We start from the raw sequence: 15904 nt of genomic DNA, 5'->3' as shown, positions 1-15904 counted from the left end.
TGGGAGAAGAGAGATTAATCAGACGCTCGCACGAGATAAAACCATCCCTAGCTGCTTCTGGCAGGGAAACAAGAGGCAATAAAGAGTTCTAGAGATAATAAGAAACACGGGAAAACACACAATAGTGAATCAAATGGCACCCAAGCCTCCACTACAAATCAAAACTTCCTTCATGCATAATTGTTGATGAGGCCATCACACACACACACACCACACACACACACACACACCACACACACCACACACACACTACTGAGGGGTAGGGGACCCCTTTTGGCACAAGAGCACCCATAGAGGTTAAAAAATAAATAAAAAGGCCCCTCCCCATCCACTATATTTATCTTCGCTGCGCAAACCTGAAACCTTATAGGATTCACATAACTATCTTCAATGGGGTCAAGGTCCTCTTGGAGATTCCATCTTGTATCTCAAATGCATAACTGCATTTGAACCATTCTGCATGATAAGGTTGTAACTTAGCCTGGTCCCATAATTTTGGATGGGCTGTAGGCAACTCTTCAAATTGTTGCCATGCCACACATAAGGTATTGCAACAGAAGAGTTGGCTAACGCACCTATAATAGTAGCTAGGCTAGGGGACCAGGCTAAGTTATAGTTCCACTCTTGTAGAGCCTGATGAAAAGTCTACTGCCTGCCATCACTATGGGTTACAGTGGATGAACGCCTGCTAGGATACAGCACATTACTACTTCGTCCTCACAGCCAAAGGCAAGGAAATCATGTCTGGAAGGAACAGATCTGGTTTTGTTCTCAAAGCCATCACCACACAGGAGCCGCATAATTCGCTGTGGACACCAAAGAACTTGAAACTCTCGACCCACTCCACTACAGCCCCGTCGATGTTAATGGGGGCCTGTTCGGCCCGCCTTTTCCTGTGGTCCACGATCAGCTCCTTTGTCTTGCTCACAATGAAGACAGGTTGTTGCCCTGGCACCACACTGCCAGGTCTCGGACCTCCTTCCTATGGGCCGTCTAATCGTTGCCGGTGATCAGGCCTACCACTGTTGTGTCGTCAGCAAACTTGATGGGGTTGGAGTCGTGCCAGGTCACGCAGTCGTGGGTGAACAGGGAATACAGGAGGGGACTAAGTACACACCCCTGAGGGGCTTCAGTGTTAATATCAGCGTGGCAGACGTGTTGTTGCCTACTCTTACCACCTGGGGGCGGCCCGTCAGGAAGTCCTGGATCCAGTTGCAGAGGGAGGTGTTTAGTCCCAGAGTCCTTAGCTTAGTGAAGGGCTTCGTGTGTTGAACGCTGAGCTGTAGTCAATGAACAGCATTCTCACATCGGTGTTCCTTTTGTCCATGTGAGAAAGGGTGGTGTGGAGTGCGATTGAGATTGTGTCATCTGTGGATCTGTTGGGGCAGTATGCAAATTGGAGTGGGTCTAGGGTGTCCAGGAGGATGCTGTTGATGTGAGCCATGACCAGCCTTTCAAAGAACTTCATGGCTACCGACATGATTTCCATGGGGCGGTAATAATTTAGGCAGGTAACCTTCACTTCCTTGGGCACAGGGATGATGGTGGTCTGCTTGAAACATGAAGGAATTACAGACTCAATCAGGGAGAGGTTGAAAATGTCAGTATGGACACTTGACAGTTGGTCCGCGCATGCTTTGAGTACACGTCCTGGTAATCCACCTGGCCCAGCGGATTTGTTAATGTTAATCTGTTGAAAGGTTTCGTTCACATTGGCTACCGAGAGCATTATCATACAATCATCCAGAACAGCTGGTGCTCTCGTGCATGCTTCAGTGTTGCTTGCCTCGAAGCAAGCATGTTGCTTGCCTTGCGTCACTGGGCAGCTCGCGTCTGGGTTTCCCTTTTTAGTCCATAATAGTTTTCATGCCCTGCCACATCAGTGTAGTAGGATTCAAATCTTAATCCTGTATTGATGCTTTGCTTGTTTGATGGTTCGTCTGAAGGCATTGCGGGATTTCTTATAAGCATCCGGATTAGTCTCCCGCTCCTTGAAAGCAGCAGCTATAGCCTTTAGCTTGATGCGGATGTTGCCTGTAATTCATGGCTTCTATTTGGGATATGTACGTACAGTCACTGTGGGGACGACTTCGTCGATGCACTTATTGATGAAACCGATGACTGAGGTGATGTATTCCTCAATGCCATTGGATGAATCCCGGAACATATTCCAGTCTGTGCTAGCAAAACAGTCCTGTAGTGTAGCATCCGCGTCATCTGACCACTTCCGTATTGAACGAGTCACTGGTACTTCCTGCTTTAGTTTCTGCTTGTAAGCAGGAATAAGGTGGATAGATTTGTGTTCAGATTTGCCAAATGGAGGGTAGTGGAGAGCTTTGTATGCATCTCTGTGTGTGGATAAAGGTGGTCTAGGATTTTCCCCCCCCTGGTTGCACATGTGACATGCTGGTATAAATTTGTTAAAACTGATTTAAGTTTGCATGCTTTAAAGTCTCCGGCCACTAGGAGCGCCGCTTCTGGGTGAGAATTTTCTTCTTTGCTTATGGCCTTATAGAGTTGGTTGAGAGCGGTCTTAGTGCCAGCTTCGCTTTGTGGTGGTAAATAGACGGCTACGAATAATACAGATGAGAACTCTCTTGGTAGATAGTGTGGTCTACAGCTTATCATAAGGTACTCCACCTCAGGCAAGCAATACCTCGAGACTTCTTTAATATTAGACATTGCACACCAGCTGTTATTGACAAAAGACACACCCCCACCCCTCGTCTTACCAGAGGTAGCGTCTCTGTTCTGTCGGTGCATGGAAAATCCTGCCAGCTCTATATTGTCTGTTTCTTCGTTCAGCCACGTCACGGTGAAACATAAGATGTTACAGTTTTTAATGTTCCATTGGTAGTAAAATCTTAGTAGTAGGTCTTCAATTTTATTTTCTAAAGATTGCTTGTTAGCAAGGAGAATGGAAGGCATTGGGAGTTTACTTGCTCACCTCCGGATTCTCAGAAGGATCCCCAATCGGTTACCCCTTTTCCGGCGTCTTTTCTTCACGCAAAAGTCCTGGATCTGGGCCTGTTCCAGTGAAAGCAGGATATCTTTCTGGTCGGACTCGTTAAAAACCTCTTAAAGATCTGGGCGCATTCTTTCAACTTTTGGATAAAAAGCGTGCAAAATTTAAACGTCCTGCTACTCATGCCAGGAATATAGCATATGCATATGATTAGTATGTGTGGATAGAAAACACTCTGAAGTCTATAAAACTGGTTAAATCATGTCTGTGACTATAACAGAACGTGTGTAGCAGGCGAAACACCAAGGAAAAACTGGTCAAAAAAAATAAAATAATAATCCCTCCGCCAGTTCAATGTATTGTCTATGGCAAGGGAAAATAGATAGCGCCCAGTTTACAGTTCCTACAGCTTCCACACGATGTCGGCAGTCTTGGGAATTGGGTTTATCGAAGTTTATCCTTGGTAGAATAGGCACTTCCTGTCAGTGGGTACACGCTGGATGGATATGAAAGAGAGAAAATCGTCCATGCTTTGTTGACTTGCAGCTATTGAATACAGATCGCCCCGTGATCAATTTGATCGATTATTAACGTTTATAAATACTTAAAGTTGGATTACAAAAGTAGTTTGAAGGTTTTTGGCAAAGTTTATAGGCAACTTTTTGAATTTAAAAAAATGACATTGCGTTTTGGAAAGCTGTTTTTTTCTGGATCAGACGGGCTATACAAATGGACATTTTGGGTATACATGGACGGATTTAATCGAAAAAAAAGAACCAATTGTGATGTTTATGGGACATATTGGAGTGCCAACAACAACAAAGAAGCTCGTCAAAGGTAATGCATGTTTTATATTTTATTTCTGCGTTTTGTGTAGCGCCGGCTACGCTAATTATTTTGTTTACACCTCCTTCAGGTATTTCGGGGGGGTGCATGCTATCAGATAATAGCTTCTCACGCTTTCGCCGAAAAGCATTTTTAAAATCTGACTTGTTGGCTAGATTCACAAGGAGTGTATCTTTAATTGAGTACCCTGCATGTGTGATTTAATGAAAGTTTGAGTTTTAGCGAGTACTATTAGCATTTGACGCTACGCATTTCCATTTCCTGTTGGCTAGGTGAGACGCTGGCGTCTCGGTGTCTGTAAGAGGTTTTAAAGGACAAAGTTTCTTCCAGTCCGCGGTGAGTAATCGCTTTTCTGATGTCCAGAAGTTATTTTCGGGCATAAGAGGCAGTAGCAGCAACATTATGTACACGGTGAGTTAAAAAATAAGTTACACAAAGCGCAAAAGAAATAACAAAATAACAGTAACAGGAACTCAGATCAATATCTAAATGAGATGCTATTTGGATGCCTTTGAGAGAAAAGGTGTCACTAAAATGTTTTGCCTAAATGTGTTTCCTGGAAAGAAAGAAGCAACTTTTATTGTCGGTGGTTGTGGAAGCTGAGCCACAAGATAGGATCCCTGCTTTCCATTACCTATAATTTAATGAAAATATATCCTATTCAGAATAAACTAAATGCCTCTCTGGAAAACAAATATGCTATTACATTTCTGTAAATATAATTTTTTCAAATCACAAATAATCAAGCTGGCACAGTAAGCTTAGAAATTAATATCTATTGAAGATAAACCAGAGCAGATTATTTTTTATATATACACTACCGTTCAAAAGTTTGGGGCCACTTAGAAATGTCCTTGTTTTTGAAAGAAAAGCAGATCTTTTGTTAATTAAAATAACATCAAATTGATCAGAAATAAAGTGTAGACATAGTGATTTACAACATTAACAATTGGAGCTGGAAAAGGCAGATTTTTTATGGAATATCTATATAGGCATCCAGAGGCCCATTATCAGCAACCTGTGTTCGTTTCTATGGCACGTTGTGTTAGCTAATCGAAGTTTATTATTTTAAAAGGATAATTGATCATTAGAAAAACATTTTGCAACTCTGTTGTTCTGATTAAAGAATCAATTTTAAAAAAACTGTCCTTCTTTAGACTAGTTGAGTATCTGGAGCATCCGTATTTGTAGGTTCAATTACAGGCTCAAAATGGCCAGAAAAAAAATACTTTCTTCTGAAACTCGTCAGTCTTTTCTTGTTCTGAGAAATGAACGCTATTCCATGTGAGAAATTTACAAAAACTGTAAACTCATACAACGCTTTGTACTACTCCCTTCACAGAACAGAGCAAACTGGCTCTAACCGGAATAGAAAGAGGAGTGGGAGGCCCCGGTGCACAACTGAGAAAGAGGACAAGTACATTAGAATGCCTATTTTGAGAAACAAACACCTCACAAGTCCTCAACTGGCAGCTTCATTAAATAGTACCCACAAAACACCAGTCTCAATGTCAACAGTGAAGAGGCGACTCCAGGATGCTGGACTTCTAGGCAGAGTTCCTCTGTCCAGTGTCTGTGTTCTTTTGCCCATCTTAATCTTTTCTTTTTATTGGCCAGTCTGAGATATGGCTTTTTCTTTGCAACTCTGCCTAGAAGGCCATCATCCCAGAGTCGCCTCTACACTGTTGACATTGAGACTGGTGTTATTCCATAAAAATAAAAATAAATCCACCGTTTCCAGCTACAATAGTCATTTACAACATTAATAATGTCTACACTGTATTTCTGTTCAATTGGATGTTATTTTAATGGCCAAAAAAAGTTGCCTTTCTTTCAGAAAAAAATGACATTTCTAAGTGACCCAAAACTATTGAACAGTAGTGTATATCATCCAAGGTATGTTTGCAGTGGCATTGCACACACCGTAGTTCGGTATTGTTGTCTCTGGGTCTGCATTAAGACAATCAAAACATTTTGGGATTAAAATAATATTAATACATAGAACAGGAAATTAAAGTGAAGCTATTATGAAGATATTCATGAGCAAACCTTACTTATTCACTCAAGACTGCAGTTTTAATAAGCAAAGAGTACAGAGCATTCACCCCAATGCTATCAATCAATCAAATTGAAATAGTATTTCAGTGTTGAAAATTGATATAGTGCCTGGGCTTGCTTAGTATATTACTTCCGCTTTAATATCTTAGCCAAAATTAAATCTGTCCTTCAACCAACTCTTTGCACATTAAGAAGGATACTTGTTGAAAGTTCAGGCAACGGTATAAAATGTGTTTTGCTTTTTAGATGGTTTTGGGAGGCATTTAATCAAAGACGGAGTATGAAACATAGGCTAGTATTATTGCATTCACCCAACATAAAGTTGAGTTTGGATGGCACCGCTTTTAGTTTTAACAACAAAAACCTTGCTTTAATGATTTCCTGTATGGATTTATTTCTGTTTTGAATAAAAACTGCCAGGCACTGGCCCTGGGTGTAGAGGGGTCCCATGTAAGATTATCAATGAGCAAGTAAGGGACCAGGGTAAAGTCCACTGTACTGTACTCCACTATCCAGCCACTGAAACAATGCAGAGATACTTTTAGCAGAGGCCTGGCCTATAGTGGTCTATGAATACATGGATTATCAAGGCCTGTTAACTAGCCACAAACTCCAGGAATTTCACAGGAAAAAATTAAACCCCTTTGCTTATCAGTGTGTTTGTGTGTGTGTGTGTGTGTCTTCTGGTCGCTGAAGAGGTGCATGCATGTGTGTAGCCTGATGGTCCCCCATGTTACATCCTACACAGATTAAAAAGATGTACTTTTTTCCAGGTCAGCACCTGCTGTTTACAGTATCCTGATATTGTGTGTGTCGCATGTACTTGGGTATAGCCTGTACTTAATGGCTATATAGAACATAGGCTATGACACCGAGCTCCAACTGAAAAGTTCTGAGGAATTACGCACTGGTGATGCTCGTTCATTTGAGGAAGATCACATCTAAGCGCGTCCTTAATCAACATCAGTGAATGTCATCAACTATTTAAAGAAACTAAGCCAGTTATACTTGGGGGTGAAAATCATTAATTGCCGCTGAAACTCTTCACCCACCGCTCATTAAAAATAATATGACACATGGGGGCATACACAAAATAATTCCTTGTGTAGAATACTTCCGACAATATACTAAATTGCTCCCTATCCTTGAAAAGAACAAATACAACACGTCAAAGCAGATCCTAAATCCATTAAGTAACTGACATCGATTTTACAACATGTCCTTTATTGTAGGTTAGCCTAGGCTACGCATGAAAAACAGGTTTTATAGCATGTCCTACCCCAGTCATTTCATCATCTCTGTACTGTAGACTCAGCATTTTACATCCTCATTCTATTTTCCTACAATACTATCCATCAATTGTTATGCAATGTGCCAGCTTTCTTACACCCCATCCATCAATTCGGATATGAAGACATGTCGCCGAATGACCCCGGCTGCCATTAGCAGCAACACAATTCCCAAATTACGCATGCGATAAATGTATGACCATAGTTTTGATACCTGAAGATAAAATAGGCTAGTTACCATAAATTGTTTCGTAGTGCAGATTAGAATTCCATGCAGGTTAGCTGGCGATGAGTAGTCTGCTTCAGAACGTTGCGGTCCAGAGATAAATCAGATAGGTTTCATTCCGCTCTCCAAAATCCAAAAACCACCCGTTGTTGATCAACAGCAATACAGTTTATTCTCCCCCTTTCAGTATCATGCACATTTTCAGACAGTGAATCAGATTCCAAACTGAAAAACCCAATGGTTAAATTAATTGCTCTTTCCGTCAATGAACAATATTATTGTAACTGATGCGTTTCGTTTCCTGGGCTGAATGACCGTGAATTCAAAGCCTGGGAAATAACAGGTTGACAAATTCAGGAGTGTTGCGTGTCAGTCTCTCCTGTTAAACTGTGCTCTCACCTAACGCATATCATACTCAACCTTTCGCCCCCCGAAACTAGCCTGTAAAATGATCCGCTATCGTGTCATTTCTTCTCCTCGTTTCCCCGTGAATATTTCCAAAAAGATTTGTAACAAAACGAAATTCTCAATCCAAAAGAATTGATGGATGCGAATTGTTCCCCAAAGCAATTACGCATATAGGTCAAAGTGGTTCACCTATTTAGTCTAATCAATCTGAATTTGTCCACTAAACAAAATGTTTCAACGTTGTCTGTAGCACAGAGTAACCGTGCAGATTCCAATACTTTGAAACAAATGCAGTTGTGAGAAATAAGAGATGCTATTAAATCCTTTGGCATACACTTTCTCCGGCGATGTCTGTCTACAGCCTCTCGCAAAACGTCTGTCCTCCCGATTATAGACTCTAATTTCCAATTGAGGTGACAAAACCAGTTCCAAACATTCCTTTGCGTTGACCTTCTCTTTGATCTAAATACCAAGCAATATTGATAATGTCCGAATAAATATTTGGATGTTTAAGGCAGCTCACTGCTATTCAGGATGCGATCCTCTCCCTGTGCAATGCTGCCGAAACTGACAATAACCCGGAACGATGCAGACTCTAACCGCTCCTTAAACCGCCCACCAACCAATCATTGTACTGAGGGAATTGAAACGTTCCCACGGGTTAGCCAATCATTGATAATTGAGGATCGTTACCACGGTGACGTTGTCAGCGTCAAGTTTGAAACCACATTGTTTAATCGCGGAAAGGTTTATCCTAGTCAGTGAAATAAGTAGTTGCCTAGAAAGCAGAGAGATTCAGTCTAGCCGACTCAACTGAACATTGTACTATAAGTAAGACATGTCAATCAGTTTATTATAGACCCTATAATAAACGGAATACATTGATTTACGTTTCTTTATATGCCAATGTTTTAAATGTAACCTTTATTTAACTAAGTAAGCCAGTTTACAATGACTGCCTACCCGGACGACGCTGGGCCAATTGTGCGCCGCCCTATAGGACTCCCAATCCAGCCTTGAATCAAACCAGGGACTGTAGTGACGCCTCTTGCACTGAGATGCAGTGCCTTAGACCGCTGCGCCACTCATGAGCCTTTATTATAGACCTTATAATAAAAGCCTTAGCAAGCTGCATTACAGTGCATAGTCAGTGGTGTAAAGTACTTAAGTAAAATTATTTTAACTACTACCTACATTTTAAGTATTTTTTAAAATATCTGTACTTTACAATTTATATTTTTGACAACTTTTACTTTTATTTCACTACATTCCTAAAGAAAATAATGTACTTTTTGCTCCATACAATTTCCCTGACACCCAAAGGTACTCATTACATTTAGAACGTTTAGCAGGACATGAAAATGGTCCAATTCATGCACTTATCAAGAGAACATCCCTGGTCATCCGTACTGCCTCTGATCTGGAGGACTCACTAAACACACATGCTCCATTTCTAAATGAGTGTTGGAATCTGCCACCAGCTATCCATAGAATAAAATAAACAATATAATGGTTTGTTTAATATAAGGAATTTGAAATGATTTCTACTTTTACTTTTGATCCTGAAGTATATTTTAGCAGTTACATTTACTTTTGATACTTAAGTATATTTAATGGCAAATGCTTTTAGACTTTTACTCAAGTAGTATTTTACTGGGTGACTTTCACTTTCACTTTACAAAAGTATGACAATTGGGTACTTTTTCCACCACTGTCTCATGGTGTTCACAATTTGTCAAACAAATGCTAGAGCCTGTTGCTGTCAGCACCATATAGGTAAAGCCTGACAACATGGGACAGAGCAACCCAGTCCACAATTAAGAACACTGTTAACTTTTCCCATCTCAACAATACTTTAATTAAGACATCTTATTACATGTATCATCCACAACAAAGATGGACATTAAATAACTAACTCTGTCTTTTTGAACTTTTATTCCTGACCCTAACAGCTTCTAGACTATCCGTAATTGGATTTCTGCTTGCAAAAAAATGCATTCTACATTGATTGCTGGGAGCTCCATGGAGTTTGTAATGAGTGACATGAGGCCATCTCCACAAGCACCAGTCCACTCTGTCCAGCCCAGCACACACACAGACAGACCCTGCTGGAACACACAAAAGTAGTACAAGGCAATCACATCATGGCCTCTCATAATAAGCTGACGCTGGGAAGTGGGTGATGCAGCACTCAGCTTATGCCAGTGCCGATAAGAGTCTGAAAGTATTACCTCGCTCTGGCAGCCCGCTCTCCCAGAAATCCATCCTGAGCCAGGTCATCAATTCTGCCCTATCTGATCGCTCACCAATCCTTCTGCTCCTGGCAACTCCATGTTATGTTGCTAGCTGTCCTAGCTCTTCCCTTTGAAAATACTCTGTATGACTTTCACTTTGATGCTAGCCTCTTAAAGCACAGTAGGCTAAAGAGTAACAGGTTTCTGGAGGATACATATGGTATGTGGTATTTTATGTCGTCTGAGACTGGACAATAGCCTACTCTCTGAGAATCCATAGTTAACCACTCTGATAGTTCCTCCCTTCTAGTCAGCCTCCAGTTGTCATGCTGCTTCCTTTATCGAAGTACCTGGATGGGTTGTGAGAGAAAATCCTGTCCCAACTAACTGTGTCCATTGAATCCAGCAAGTCAATCAGCAACAGCCTGCTCATTCGGGCGCTAGGGGCGGCGCCCCACTTGTGATTGGTCCCCCCCAAAATGTATTTATAAAAATAAAATAACATATATTATATAATTATGCTATAAATGCTCATAAAAGTGTGGTAAATGTGTACATTTTCCTGTTTCAAAAATATATTGTTCAAAACAAACTGTTCAGTTACTTACTACTTTGCCCCTCAGTGACTGCCAGCAGCAGCAGAAGCAGCAGCTCCGCCTCCATGGGCACATAGGTGGTGCAGACATTGCTTGGAATGTTTTGCCAGATATTTGCTATGAGGAGGAACTTCCCCAATGAAATAGTAGGATTTCATAGCATAAATTATAACTGCACAAAGTAAATGGACCATCCTGGGGCCCTCAAATGTGTGTCCATTCAGTCACAACTTCTGGGTCTGCTCTAGTCTTCCTCCCAGTGATGAATCTCTCGCACGTGGGACTGCTCTATCAGGTACAGATGATGCTAAAGCAAATGTTAATTGACTTGTAAATAAATAATCCTAACTGTCATGGGAGGCTGGGACCTGATAAACTGTACTACATCCAATAAGAGTCGAAGGACAGCGGGATACACTAGCTAGAACCTTCTCATCGCAGATCTGGTAGGAAAAAAAAGCATGGCCAATTTTATTGTTCCCCCCATGTTGTATATCAGGATCTACTGTAGGTCACAGGGCGACATGTTGTGTGGACTTAAACAGCATAAAACTGGGTGTATCACAAAGCATGATAACATGTATTAGGCAGCTACAGTAATTTTGAGAAACATTGAGACATAGTTTGGTAGATTTTTGTTGGTCAAATTAACCAGCTACACTATATATATATGAAGGTATGTGGACACCCCTTCAAATTCCGTCTATTTCAGCCATATTTCAGCCAGCTATTTCAGGTGCACCAAATCGAGCACACAACCATGCAATCTCCATAGACACAATTTGGCAGTAGAATGACCTTACTGAGTAGCTTAGTGACTTTCTACGTGGCACCGTCATAGGATGCCACCTTTCAAACAAGTCCAATTTTTGCCCTGCTAGAGCTGAAGCACATAGAGCGTAAAAATCTTCTGTCATCGGTTGCAACACTCACTACCGAGTTCCAAACTGCTTCTGGAAGCAACATCAGCAAAATAACTGTTCGTTGGGAGCTTCATGAAATGGGTTTCAATGGCCGAGCAGCCGCACACAAGCCTGAGATCACCATATGCAGTGGAAATGAGTGGAAATAGTGGAAATGAGTTCTCTGGAGTGATGAATCACGCTTCACCATACGGCAGTCCGACAGACGAATCTGGGTTTGTCGAATGCCAGGAGAACACCACCTGCCCCAATGCATAGTGCCAACTGTAAAGTTGAGTGGAGGAGAAATAATGGTCATTGGCTGTTTTTCATGGTTCGGGCTAGGCCCCTTAGTTCCAGTGAAGGGAAATCTTAAAGCTAAAGCATACAATGACATTCTAGATGATTCTGTACTTCTAACTTTGTGGCAATAGTTTGGGGAATGCCCTTTCCTGTTTCAGCATGTCAATGCACCCCTGCACAAAGTGAAGTCCATACAGACTGGCCTGCACAGAGCTCTGACCTCAACCCCATCAAACACCTTTGGGATGAATTGGAACGCAGACTGTAAACCAGGCCCAATCACCCAATATCAGTGCCTGGCCTCATTAATGCTGTTGTGGCTGAATGGAAGCAAGTCCCCGCAGCAATGTTCCAACATCTAGAGGATAGCCTTCCCAGAAAAGTGGAGGCTGTCATAGCAGCAAAGGGGGAGACCAACTCCATGTTAATGCCCATGATGTTGGATTGAGATGTCCGACAACAAGGTGTCCACATACTTTTGGCCATGTAGTGTATAGTTTAGTTACCTTTGATCAGTAGCTAGCAAGCTATAGCTAGCTGGTAGCTCGCTAGCTAGTTAGCTCCATGCCAATTTCAAGTTCTTCTAAACTAATATCTGACTAACTTAGTTAGTTATTTCAGAATGAAAGTTGACTGGCTAGCACATCATGCTTTCTGACGTTATGTTAGCTAGCTATCCCCAGTCAGATAATGTGTTTTCACTTATTGCACCTGTATTCTTGTTGCGTTCTCCCTGGTGTACTTGTTTGTTCGTGACGCGAGTTGGCTGCTCGTTCTAAATATTATAATCTAATCTGTTCAAAACAGTGACAGCATGTGCAGCACTGGTCATTCGGTTTTTGACATGCAAAAGTAAAATAGGATTTATGCTGTTGTTTAAATGCACAGATCGCTTTATATATCTTAAAGAAACTACCGGTAGTTTGAAAACTTGGCATCATTTTACTGTCATGCTGCTTTGTTGACAACTTCAACCACCTCACGCCCCGGGTATTTAGCCAATCAGCAGCCGCCGCTACAGTCAATCAACGCAATATCTTATTAATTGAAAATATTGGCCTGGGTACTGCTGTTGTGCCCGAGTGAGGCATGCACACAAGTAATTTGATTAGTTGATAAGCAGATGACTGAGCTGTTGAATCTCAACAAATATTCAAAACATGTTTACTATCTGCTTTGATTAGAATACACCCAATAAAGAGAAGATTGGACACAAATACATTGTGAAAACACTCAGCCGTTCCAATCCCCCAAGTCACCATGAGGGAACATAACAATAATTAATTATTTATGCAGGAGACAAGGGCAATATCACAGGGAATCATTTTCTTTGCGGCTATATTATATATATATATATATTTTATGTCTGAGCTTGTGCATCGGCTGGAAATCATTCCTAATGATACCTGAATCTGTGACCTAAATGCATGATGATAGGCCCAGCAGATCACATTGAACATTTTCCTGCCAAGAGACCTGGAAGTATTGCACAACAAAGCAGTGCCACACGCAACGCAAAACTTCCCCCATGCAATGCACTGGTAACCCAGGCTATCAATTGTTGTTTTCTCCCCAAATGAGATTAAACAAAAATGGCCTGGGTACTGCTACAGCAATTTTTCTCTTTTAGTTTTTGAGTGGCCATCCGGCCTACAGTATATTGGGTACTGTAAATCTAGAGAGGTGGCTGTGGTTTCCCATTGTATTTGAAAACGTTTGATCCAGATTAGTCTCATTGAGATACAATGTATTTTGCAAGAGAGATCTTTTTTTGCAAGAGATAACCTTTATCTTTGATCCAGAAATTGTATATCAACTTTGCAATTACATTAGTGGGAGTAAGTCTTACATCCTAAAGACATCACGTCCCAGGCCAGTTAAAAGTTGTGCAGTTCCTTTTTTTCATGGGAACCTCATAAATACTCTTAGTCTAAGATCTGGCTAGAATTTCTGTCTGTTACTCAAATGCAAAACTTGTCCTGTTACAATTAGCTTCCCGGGCAAAGTGAACTGGGGTTTAATTGAACAAAGTTCAAGTCTCCACAAACAGCAAGGTAACAGCAAAAAAAATCGATTGCGGCAGAGGCATGGAAGAAAGAGATAGCATTGATTTATCTGCCATTGATTTGGGCCGGGATCACTGCATCGTGGCCCCCGGGTGAAACACGCTGTCTGCCAACTGAAGGGGAAGAATCTGAAAAGGTGTCAAGTGGTTAGGGGACACAGAGGTGGGGGGTGACAGGGTAAGGAAGGTAGACAGGGGTGGGGCAATGGCAAAAAGTACCAGATTGAAAAAGAGAGTGTGGATGGATCAGTCTGGATGAGGTACGCTATTGATGACTTGTGAGCTCTAAAGACTGAAACAGTTTCTGGAAACAGTGATGCTTTTAGGTTTCCAGATCATGCATGTGTGACATTGCTAAGGGGTGATCAGGGAAAATCAACTACCGAATCCCTGTAAACCAAGATCACCACACTTAAGTACTGATGGGAAGTACACGCCATGATATGAGTAATGCTGTATCCAGGATGTTTGATTGCAGGTCGGGTACGGTGTTAGTGTACATGTATTTACATTGAATAGATTTGGCTTACATTAGAATTAGATCACATCCAAATATGTAATTTCAGTAATGCAAATGCCTATTTTTATCATCAGTGCTCACAATAGTAACATATTTCTCAAAAATAATTAAATTCCAGTGTGATATTCAACTTGAAATGTCTTGCTTAATTGTTCATGAAGGTTTTGACTGACCTAGTGGGTTGAATTGTCCCAGGATATTACATCCATTTGTCTTTCAACTCCCTTGAATATAAATGAATACATATATGCATGCATTGTGTAAATGCTTGAGATGTACTAATGGCACACTGTTGACATGTTTTTGTCTGGTATCCAAAGTGATTTTCCTGTGACTTGACTTGTGATCAGTAGCACACAGTGTGACTCCTCTCGCCTGAGGTGTACAATGTCATACAACCTTTCTACACTCATAAAACAGGAGCTGTGCTTTCATCGCTGTCAAGGCATAGCCATATGGATGTCGTATATGCAGGTTAGCATTTCTCGTTTTGAATCTTATTCTGGAGGCAGCTCTGCAGTGTGGTCACTAGCTGGCACAGCCACAAAGTCATACAATCTGACCTTAACCTTAATAATACTGCTAACCCTAACCCTAAATTAAGGGCAAAAAGCACACTTTTGGTTTATACATTTTTACAATATAGCCAATTTTGACTTTGCATACAAATCAAATTTGATTGGTCGTGTACACATATTTTGCATGTTATCGCAGGTGCAGCGAGATGCTTATGTTTCTAGCTCCAACAGTGCCGTAATACCTAACAATATAAAACCATACACACAAATCCCCAAAACATTTAAATTAATAAATATTAGAACGAGCAATGTCACAGTACGGAATATAAATATATATGTATATAATGGTGTGTATAGACAGTATGGACAAAATATGAATATAAAAAGTTTGTACAGCAGTAGTTACAGTGGGGGAAAAAAGTATTTAGTCAGCCACCAATTGTGCAAGTTCTCCCACTTAAAAAGATGAGAGAGGCCTGTAAATTTCATCATAGGTACACCTCAACTATGACAGACAAAATTAAAAGAAAAAAAATCCAGAAAATCACATTGTAGGATTTTTAATGAATTTATTTGCAAATTATGGTGGAAAATAAGTATTTGGTCAATAACAAAAGTTTATCTCAATACTTTGTTATATACCCTTTGTTGGCAATGACAGAGGTCAAACGTTTTCTGTAAGTCTTCACACACTGTTGCTGGTATTTTGGCCCATTCCTCCATGCAGATCTCCTCTAGAGCAATGATGTTTTGGGGCTGTTGCTGGGCAACACAGACTTTCAACTCCCTCCAAAGATTTTCTATGGGGTTGAGATCTGGAGACTGGCTAAACAACTCCAGGACCTTGAAATGCTTCTTACGAAGCCACTCCTTCGTTGCCCGGGCGGTGTGTTTGGGATCATTGTCATGCTGAAAGACCCAGCCACATTTCATCTTCAATGCCCTTGCTGATGGAAGGAGGTTTTTTCACGATA

General features: G+C 41.1%; 1 protein-coding gene across 2 annotated transcripts in view; it reads right to left on the bottom strand.

Moving 5' to 3' along the window:
• Positions 1–8332, bottom strand: part of LOC139411934 (protein FAM222A-like) — a 57823-nt gene extending 49491 nt beyond the window's left edge. For both annotated transcript variants that reach the window (XM_071158696.1, XM_071158698.1), the window contains exon 1: positions 7397–8332. The gene's annotated coding sequence lies outside the window, so the exon portion shown is untranslated. The remainder of the gene's footprint in view (positions 1–7396) is intronic.
• Between the last annotated feature and the right edge of the window lie 7572 nt (positions 8333–15904).

This window comes from Oncorhynchus clarkii, chromosome 6 (assembly GCF_045791955.1).
Source record: "Oncorhynchus clarkii lewisi isolate Uvic-CL-2024 chromosome 6, UVic_Ocla_1.0, whole genome shotgun sequence".
NCBI lineage: Eukaryota > Metazoa > Chordata > Actinopteri > Salmoniformes > Salmonidae > Oncorhynchus > Oncorhynchus clarkii.
The sequence above is the reverse complement of the archived record's forward strand: the minus strand, read 5'-3'. Positions and strand labels throughout refer to the sequence as shown.